Raw genomic sequence first — 10,511 nt, 5'->3', positions numbered from 1 at the left:
CGAGAGGTCCCGGGTTCAAATCCCGGACGAGCCCTCCTTTTCTAATTTTCAGAATACACTTTCTTTTCAAGTATCATTCGTGGGATTGGTACAGGTCGGAAGTAACCCTCACTGTACATGAATGTGGAATCAACAGTAGACAAATAAGTAGTTATGTGTTCAGATAAAATAATAATTAACCCCATAACTTACATACATAGTTTCCCCTTATATTTTCCATTAAGTAACTTTAAGTTTGTTAAAACTTTTGTCTCTTACGTCTACTCGAAAATCTGTGATTTGTTTTTATCAATGTTTGACTGCAAACCAAGCAAGGCTTGTGCTGACTGACACCAATTTATTCTTTGACACTGCCTGTTAATGGGTATTTATTAAGTACACATGTAAAATGATAATAATAATATAAATAATACTTATAACAAACTTAATATATAGCACTTTTCATTCACAAAATCTTATAGTAATTTATATTAAGAGAAATTAGTGTAAATGAAATAAAAGGCTATTGAAACGAGTTACTACTTTAAAATACATCCAAAAAGATACAGGCAACTAGCTACATAAATACCATAAAACAATAAACAAATGAGACTGGTTCTGAAATGATGAGTCTATTAATGGATTATTCAGTAAAACAACAATTCTGATAATAAATTAAGTCGTTAACAAAGTAAAAATGCCAAACATTTGCTTTCCAGCTTCTCAAATGTGATTTTCACTTTTTTATGACATGTTATAGATTTAGATGTTTATGCATTAAATCAAATAATACCTTAATTTCAGAGAGAAATAATGTACTTTATTTGACAGTTACTATAGTATATAGTGTTTTTTTAATAAAAACACATGATCTGCTTTTAAAATGTGATGCATAGATTGTATTAATCACAATTATAGATAGTTATAGTTGCCCCACCTTTACTGACTACAGTATTAAATCTCACTTAAACCCTAATTGTGTAATAATATGACATATATTATGATAAAACAGTATGAAATTGATCATTATTTTAAAGTATGTACCTTTACTTTTGATGCCTTGGTACATTTTGCTAATAATATTTATGAACTTCTGACCAGTGTGCTCATTCTCCTCAATACCCACCAGAGGGCACAATTTACTAAACAATTTTTACTGCATTCAGCAAAATTCATGGCTTGTTGGTGTCTTATGGATGTACCCTCTGCTTACATTTAAGTTTTCATTTATTTTTCTAAGATTTCAGTTACTTATCTAGTTTAGTTAAAGCTGCATGCTGCAATGAGAATACAATCAGTGTTAGAAACATCTCCTCAGTCACCACAACAACAACACACGGTAGGGCAGAGAAGTGTTCACCATATAAGAGAGCATAAATAATAAGTTATGAATACATATATTACTGTAATTATCTGTGTCTACGTCATATTTTGTTACTTGTGGTACCTGTGCCATGTTCTAACCATGTCCTTGATCCTACTTGAAAGTAACGTACTTGCACAAGAGTACCAAGGAACTATGAGAACGAGTGAGATTCCCTGGCACACATTTTTATGTCTTCTCAAGAAGAGAAGTGTTTTTATTTTCACAGCTTGTTTTACTTGTATAAGTAAGCCATCCCTTCACCCCTCCATCCTTCATTTGACTGTACTCCTTTCATGGTCAAACTGCCTATCCCAGTACGCAGTTAGAGACAAGCATGTGGGAGAACATACAAAGTTCACACAGAAAAGGTTTGGTTCACCACATACTTTTTTCATGTTGGCAAGGCAATAAGGGACACCAAGTGAAAACATCTGTTTTCACTTTGAAGTCTCTTTGGTTTAGACAGTCATAAACACTACCCCCCTCCCCCCGCATTAAATCAATTAGAGTTATGAGATATGTGATGGTTTTTTTGGTATGTGTACCATTTCTAGGCTTTATTCGGTCATAAACTCCCCCAGTCTCACTACTGGAATCAATATTTGTGAATTTCAACAGTAGATGTGCTCCTACTTCACCTGTTAATCAACCTCCCCACATTCCCACGCATCCTGGAAATTGTAGAGACTAGTTTTCCGGTCTTGGAAACACCTGGAAATTGATCAAAATGACATATCCTGGAAATAATCTAGTTTTTTTTTTTTAAATTTTATTGTATTTTAGACCTTCACTCAGACTGACGCCTAAGATTGCCTACATATTTTGTTTCAAAGTTCACTGTTGGATTTCTGCACGTTACACTTTAAAGCGGGTTTACCAGACGTGGAACAATATTTTTGGCGTCAAGTTTATTTTTTCTGCAGCCGCGAGCAGAATTCCTATTAAAGTCCAGTGTAAAAATCTTTTATTGTTGTGGTTAATAACTACATGCACAGCAATGTTAATTGTACATGCAACAAACATTCTTCTTCTTTTAAGTGGCTACTAGGTCAGAAGATGAATTTTATGTAAAATATAATAAATTCTACTTACTTTGAACTGTTACTTATTGCCTGTGGCCAAATTAGAGGAAACTGTAGTAAACTAGTGAATTCATTAGAGAGTACACAGTGTCTCAAGTGCTCCCCACCTACCTGTCATTGACACCCTTAATCATTAAAGAAGGAGGAATAAAAATAGAGTTAAACGTGTAACTAGGCCAGTAAACACTGCTAAATTATATGACTGGAAACCTGGAAAATGTCATGGAAAGGTCCTGGAAAATGATTTATTAAAAAGTTGGCACAAACATTGTCTCCAGCTGACTCATTTTACAATAAAATTCAATGCAATCCATTTACACTTTCAAAATAAAGCTTGCTGAGATCGCAGTTTGGTTAGGTTTAGGCATCAAAACTACTTGGTTAGGTTTAGGAAAAGATCATCAGTTAAGTTACATACCTGACAGAAGTTAAGTAACTTAAAATCAGAGTTAGTTTTAGTTTCACACAGGCCTGAAAATCCTGTGTTTGACCCATTTGTCCACTGCATTCCTTTTTCTACATGGACTTTGTCGCTCTTTACACTACGCTGTTTCTCAGTTACAAACTGGAAAAACATGCTGGCTGTCAGTTTCAGATTAGGTTTGAGGTGTGAATTCTTGCATCATCCTTTACTTTATATTTCCAACGCTTAGTTTTAAAAAAGTTAACACAATTTTGTGGCTTTGAGAGGCAGTGAGGCACATAATCACCTTAGTGGACAACAGATCACTGATTGGTTTCAGCATGTATCTTCAGTAGATGTTTACCCAGATATTTAAAACCTTTGTACCAAAAGCGGAGCACATGAGATACAGTTGAAGGTAGTCTGTCTGGCTGTTTGAGACTTTTGTTAGTCCTGGCTTAAAAGCTGCCTGAAACTGACACAGAAAGACCTTTGACAGTCTAAAAATCAGTTAAATTTAAATGTACAGGTTTACTCTGATCTATTGTGCTTGTCGGCTCACTGAAGAGGCTCCGCTACACTAAATGAAACTGAATCTTCATTAGTATCATTGATGATTACTCTACTATTTCATGTCAAAAGTGGTGTAAAAATGGTCTATTTGTGGGTTGCATGTTGCATGTGATGTAAATTTGAGGTTTTCCCACAAATGTTCCTAATTTCTCACTACACTACTTTCAAGAGTAAAATATCCAGTGAATGAGCAATGAGCAATTTCATTAATTCGTCAGTTAGCTTGCAATCACACTCAACCGTGCAACCTCTAAATTAATATGAAATTATTGCTCTAAGCTTCAGCGTTTAACCTTCACTCTCCAGTCAGATCTTGATAGGGCTGTAACTAATCATTTCTTTCATGATTGATTTATCTGCTGATTATTTTCTCCACTAATCAGTTAACAGTTTGGCCTGTGAAGCACAGGAAAAGAGAAAAATTCATGTGTGTGTCGGTGAAGAAGTTTGCAGAGGTCAATGTTTCTTCAGGAAAACAGTCCAAAACTTAAAAATATTTAATTTAATCAATGATAAAAAAATAACTAATCTAAACTAAAAAGTATATAGTAAATCGATAGTATATGACAATTATTTTACCTCTTAGCAATTATAGTGACACTAATATTCTGTAAAATCAATTCAATCAATCAAAAATAACGCATCGTAATACATTGTTTTTTCTGAGATGATTATGGAAGTAGCTAACGAGTGAGCCATCTTGTTTCCTTCTCGTCTCTGCTGAAAGCTTCACATGCACAGTATCGATCGGGCAGGATGTACTGCAGCGTGAGCACACACGGTATCTGTTCACTTTCCAACATAAAGCCAATCATATTGTGTTAATGTGTTATGCCTTCTGTAATGTCTATATACTATATCCTCCTTATTTTGGAGAGATTAAATTGAGATTAAAGTTAGAAAAATGACTCCTCAATTGAAATTGAAATGCGACCCAGTTCATCCAATAATGTATCACGGAAATTGACATGACAAACAAACGTCCTTCACCCTATCAAGGATTGGCATGAGTGTTTTATTTGCCCTGGGGAGACATCCGGTTTCTGGGATTTCACATTTTCAACAAGAAAAAGAAACATTTGTATTCCCTGGAACGCCACCCAAATTCTCCTAGTGCAAACAGTTGTTCCCCTTTCCTGCATAGTTCTCAATAAGAGATGTTTTTTTTCCCAGACCACGATGTGGCTGGGAGGAGATCTGAGATATCATAAGAACACACCCGTCCAGAAAAGTGAGACAGAGAGCTTATTTGTGTTTAACCTGAGCTGAACCCACCAATGAGACAAAAGTCAGTTTTAAGGAGAATGAGGAAGGAGGTCTTATCTCAGTTTTATCTCAGTTTTATCTCAGTAACACTTCATAAAAAGAGTAGAATTCATATACTTACCGGAAAGTTATCTTTTACCCATGATGATAATGCAGGATGATGTCATGAATCATGAATTTGTGTTGCTCACCATCAACGTAGGATAAAGTGACTAGCACTTAATGTGAGCAGTTCACAATTTATAGATCATCAGTTAACGAAAGTTCATTCACAGTTACTCCTTAAATTCATTTAGATGTGATCATATTAGCTGGATTTTGGTTAGACAAAAGTTTATTTATGTTACAGTATTTATGTTTATTATGTAAACATCTGATGTCAAGTTTGATTTAAATAAATAGCTTTATATTTCTATGAGGACACGTACTGTTCTGCTTTCAGAGAAGCTGAGCAAATATCCAGTTAACTTGATCTTATATCAGGTAATGTAAGAATTAACTTTGAATTACCATTCTTCAACTAAAAAGTATGCTGTATTAGCTATTTGCAGTTTCTGTTTATCACAGGTTTACTTTTTACTGACAAAAACGAAAGAACAAGGAACAAGATTTTTGAATCAAATTCAACATCAGCATATTTCACATCCTCATGTCCAGGGTAGGAAAGGTCACTTTTTCTGTGACTCAGAACATATCCTCAATTTTTAGCCATGTCAAATAATTTCCATTGCAGATAACTTAATACAAATTAAGATTTAAAAGCGTACGTACTTTGGTGCCACAACCCAACCATGGTTCTTATCTTTGAAAAAGTATTTCTAGGCTCTATCGTTTCTTCTCTCTGTATATTCACAATCATTCTGTCTCACTGTCTGGTTCTGTTTCCTTCCCTCCCCCCTTTCTTCAGTAATCAATGGTTAATCCTGTTTTATATCAGTATTTATAAGCAGAGGATTTCCCTTCTGATTACCTTCTGATTATAAACATGTTTTTTAATGGCCTTTTACTTTCCAATACACTCACTTGGAGAGATAAAGACGAAGAAACACTTTGTGAAATTGTGTTGATAGGAGAGACAAAGGCTTGATGAAGTCTATAAAAACTGTAATCTTGCACTGTCCACAAGAATTACATCTTGATGGGCCAATTGGTTGAATACAAGCAAATGTCTGAAAACTGTTTGCTTTTGTTGGTGGATCCAGTCAGTCGAGGGGAAGAATGTATATATAATCATTGACCCTTAAGGTTTGTTTAGGAACAAGTGGATCCCAACAGTCACTCATTACCAAACATCAAAGAGTCCTCTGTTTCAGCAGAATTTCAAGCAGCTATTCACATGCTGCCATCTTGAATAAGCAAATCGAAGCTGTCTGCTCTAACGGAGAGCAACTGGACCTTCTGCTAATTGCCATGTAACGAGGCAAAGGCCCCTAATATTGTTTTTTAATTGGGTGCATTAACAACAGTAGCAGCCTGTGGGGGAAAGGATTAGGGTTCAGCAATCAGGTTAATTGGAAATTAACTATACTTGGCAAGTAATTCTCATCAGATGAATACAGCAGTTTTTGGGACATCAGCCAAAGTATGACACGCTGCTGCATCCGGCTCTGCTGCAACAAATCTAAAAGCTACCGATCCAGATTGTGACATGTAATTATGTAAAGAGGAAAAACAGAGATGTTGAGGGGAACGCTGGATGATTGGTTTTCGAGGAGTGCCAGTCTCTTGGGAATTGCTGAATTTGATCAATTCATAGAGGAGATCAATGTTGAGTCATGAGGAAAAACATTCTGTGACTTCTGTGAAACTACCTTGCTGCTTCGGTCCAATTCACAATCTCGTGTGCGAGATTAAAAAGATGTTGTCCTCTTTTAGTTTATCCTCTCTACAAACCCCAGAAGGATTGTTACGGTAAAGCTGGATGAAACCAAAAGGTCACCTCATCTACACCGGATAAAACCACTAATCCACAACCTACGATATGTTCACTCGATTGTTTTTAAGTCATACAATAGCTGAAGACGAAACGTGAGGGTGTTGTTTTTCCAGCAGGCATTGACTTAACCATCGCCTGCCCTATCATGTAGAATAGCTGTTGTGGAAAAACATCATAGTCCACCTGTACAGTGGAGTTTAGTAGATGTTGTGAACTTCTGACTACAGGAAACTCATGTTTCTGCATCTGTGATAGCAAATGTTCCCTGGCCTCAGATACAGAACATTAGGTTTCTGTCTGTCCTGGTTAATCTACTGCAGTGACTGCTTTTTGTTTTCAAAAAGCTCTTGCCAACGGGGCTTTTCAAGGTAGGAAGGGGGGGCAGCGCAACGTTGACTGTATGGATCAAGGCACTGGGTAGGGGGAGGTTAGGGAGGGCCAAACAGAGAGGGCAAAGGGGATATGTGAGAGCCAGAAGACTACAAAAGAGCTCTCCTTCATTTCAAAGCTTTCTCCTCAGGAAAGAGAAGACCTTGTATGGATTTAAATTTACTGATCAACATTGTCAAGATATTCTAGTCCATCATAATGGTTTTATTCTAACAACTGTTTCCCAGAATACATAACAGTTTTGGCTTTTATTACTTGTTGTCATCAGTTTGTGGAAGGGGAATAAGAGGTTAAGTTCCCTTATCTGGAACCCAAATTGCCCAAATGTGGAAACATTTTCCTACAACACATTTTTTCTTAAACTGCCAATATCAGGAAATTCTAACTTTACTGAACAGTAAGTTGAACCCTGTTGAGAGCACTTTGAAGATAATACAAAGCAGATTCATCTTTGAAAACAACTCCCCGTAACCAAAAGAGTTTTGATTTAAAAACGACTTCAATCCAATTGAATTCAAAGTCGCACACAGACTTTGTCTGTCTAAAGTCCAAATCTCACAGACATATCCAGCGGTTGATGATTATTGTAATATATGTAAAAACTCACCTGCAACACTAGCTCAATCATTGTGGATTTGACCGAGGCTCTCAGGTTACTGGCCCTCCATTTCTGATGCCCTGTCCAACGTACTTGAAAGACCAATAGATCCATATCCTCTTACAGCCATTTTTGTTGTCCAATATGATGAAGATCAACTTCCTAGGGCATAATCGCTTATGTCATTCTTTTAGCCAGAAGGCTCATTTTACTCAGTTAGAAGCAGACTATTTCTCCATCCACACCAGTGATAGCTATGGCAGGAAGCATGTTTTCAGGTTGTGAACGTGACATCTCAGGTACACCTCAGTTTTTTCAAACCGGGCACAGGCATACACTTGGACCAAAGGACGAACTGATAACAATTTGGTGGTCGAAGGTCGCTTTGACCTCACAAAACACATTTGTGGCCTTTAAATACCAGACAATAAATTACACTTGGTCCACATAGGATGCGTGACGTGCCTGCCTTGCTGTATTGATGCAGCTCGCACTGTGACCACACAGACAGCGTTCCAGCCCTATCATTCTACATTGTGTTTGCCTTTTATCAAAACATTCCCAGCATCTATATGAAATTTGGTTAAAAATATCAGATTTGGAAGAGAGGCTGGAAAAAATTACTGTTAGCTCCCCAAAGTCTTCTTTCAAACATTTGTTTTTGATTGGTCATGGGTCTAGTACTCTGGTGGCCTTGGTATTCCCATACATCCATTTTTTTTACATCCCTTGTGACTTTTTAATTTCATTTTATATATATATATTTTTCCATCTTTGTCTGCAGAATTTTTTTTTTTAAGCAGAAAAAATAAATCATTTATTAGGCCTGAATGAATGAGTTGTAGTGGCTGTCTAACCAGTAACCTGTTCAGATTTTTTTATGTAGCACAGCATATAAAAATGCTTACACTTACATACGAGAGGCACTGATCTGTTTCCTTGTAAATTGCTACACTTACATTTGCTTTGGCTTGTGTGGTCCATCAGATCACAACCAATAGGAGTTTCTCTTTAATCTTTGCATTTCATGTTGGTCTTATCCTTGTCTGGGCTGCATTGGGTTGGAGCCAGTTTCTGCAAGCCAAAACAAAGGGAGATACTGTGGACAAATTGTCAGCTTATAACAGTTTTAACACACTTGATAATCATCGAATATCATCATAATCCTGAGCTTATGGCACAGCTTCAGGTTTTTTTTCCAAGTTTTTACTGGAATTCTCAGAGTCCTCTGCAGAACAATAATTCCATCGACAGGAACTTTGCCCTTAAGTGGAAGTCACATCTGATTAATTTATTTACTCTAACACAGTGAGAAATCTTATTTCTACACCCACTATACTGGATCAAAGTTGGATAAATGGGGAGAGTGATAGAGAAATCAGCTTCTACACAAGCCGCCTCAGTAGACAAGAATGCAATGCCAAAGCATGTCATTCAGTTGAATAAAACCCATATTTAATATATACGGCTATATTGTCAGTGCTCTGTATAACAATAAGCCGACCAACCTCTCAATCATAATACTATCTTGAGTTATCCAAAGACATTCAATTCAATAAGCATGCAAATCCTTCCCATGTCTACAGCCTCTCCAATAAGATATGAAGTAGCAGAAGCAGATGAAGTACGCTGAAGAAATAAATTCTCATAGTTGTGTCCATTCTGACTCCAGGTCATGATAACCTTCCAAATCACATTCAGTTTTACATAAAGCATTTCAAACACCAAAAGTAAATACAGAACAGAAGAACCAAAAGTAACCACAGGAATTACCAGCCTGGATTAACTATTCTGGTTAACTGCATAGGAGTTTTCTTGTTGATAAACTTGTTATCTAACCAAGCCACATTCAGATCAATAGACCTGTGTAAAAAGACACAGCCTTCTGTCATTTGAATGAAGCCAGTTTAGCAACAGGGGTGCTAACACAAGAGGCTAACCAGGCTTAATTTGTGCTGCAACACAGCAGATAGATTACTTTGCTCTGTTTCTACTGTTTCCCTCACATTGCAATAACAGATAAAATAGTTGCTGCCACGATAGCCTTCACAACGGCCCTTTGCTCTCTCCACTTTCTTGTCTCTACAGCTACTACTATCAAATAAAGGGCAATCATTTTCATTGACTGCCACTACACAATAGAGCAAGTTGTGGCTAATTCCTCTACAAATTAAACCAAATACCAGTATGTTTCAAGTAACTCTAGTAGACTTATAGTGATTTGACAGAATGATTACGCACACCCTGTCAGATCAAAAACCCACACATCTGGATCAAGGGGAATATAAAAGTGGAGGACATACTCGTTTTCCTCGTTGTATTTATGCACATGTAGAGGCGTGTCCCAGAGTTGAAAACTGCTCCCAGACAGTAATATGTGATGCCATTGATTGACTCTTTCTGCTCTATTGATGGTAAATAGGAGACTGACTTGTGCACACCCTGTGACAGTATGATAAGAGACAGCAGAGCAGAAAAAAATACCTTATCATTGGCTAACAGTTGGTGAACCCAACAAGCGAAATGAGTTTGGCTGACACACAGACAACACGAAGGAGGTATCTCAGAAGTCACTCTTTGTTTCACTAAATGCTGCAAGAACAGAGTGACTAGTCATCAACCTAAAACACTCATGTATATGTCTCTTAATTTTTAATGATTACATTAATAACTTTGAAAGGATTCAAATTGTTTGTGTGGTGAGGTGACCGTGGCTAATATGGTATATTTTGTGTAAAGTTAAAAGCTTGGTTTCACGTTCTTCTAATTAGTATGTAGATTTTCTGTGCACGTCCCTCCCTGACATTATTGCAAATTTTTCCCTCTATAAAATGTACCACTACGGCTGGTCTCACTCTCAAGTTCATTCATTTCCGGCAATCTTCAGTCTGTGCACATTTTGGGGGTTTTAGGCCATT

This window comes from Morone saxatilis, unplaced genomic scaffold, assembly GCF_004916995.1.
Source record: "Morone saxatilis isolate NCDOM2014 unplaced genomic scaffold, NCSU_SB_2.0 Contig18, whole genome shotgun sequence".
NCBI lineage: Eukaryota > Metazoa > Chordata > Actinopteri > Moronidae > Morone > Morone saxatilis.
The sequence above is the reverse complement of the archived record's forward strand: the minus strand, read 5'-3'. Positions refer to the sequence as shown.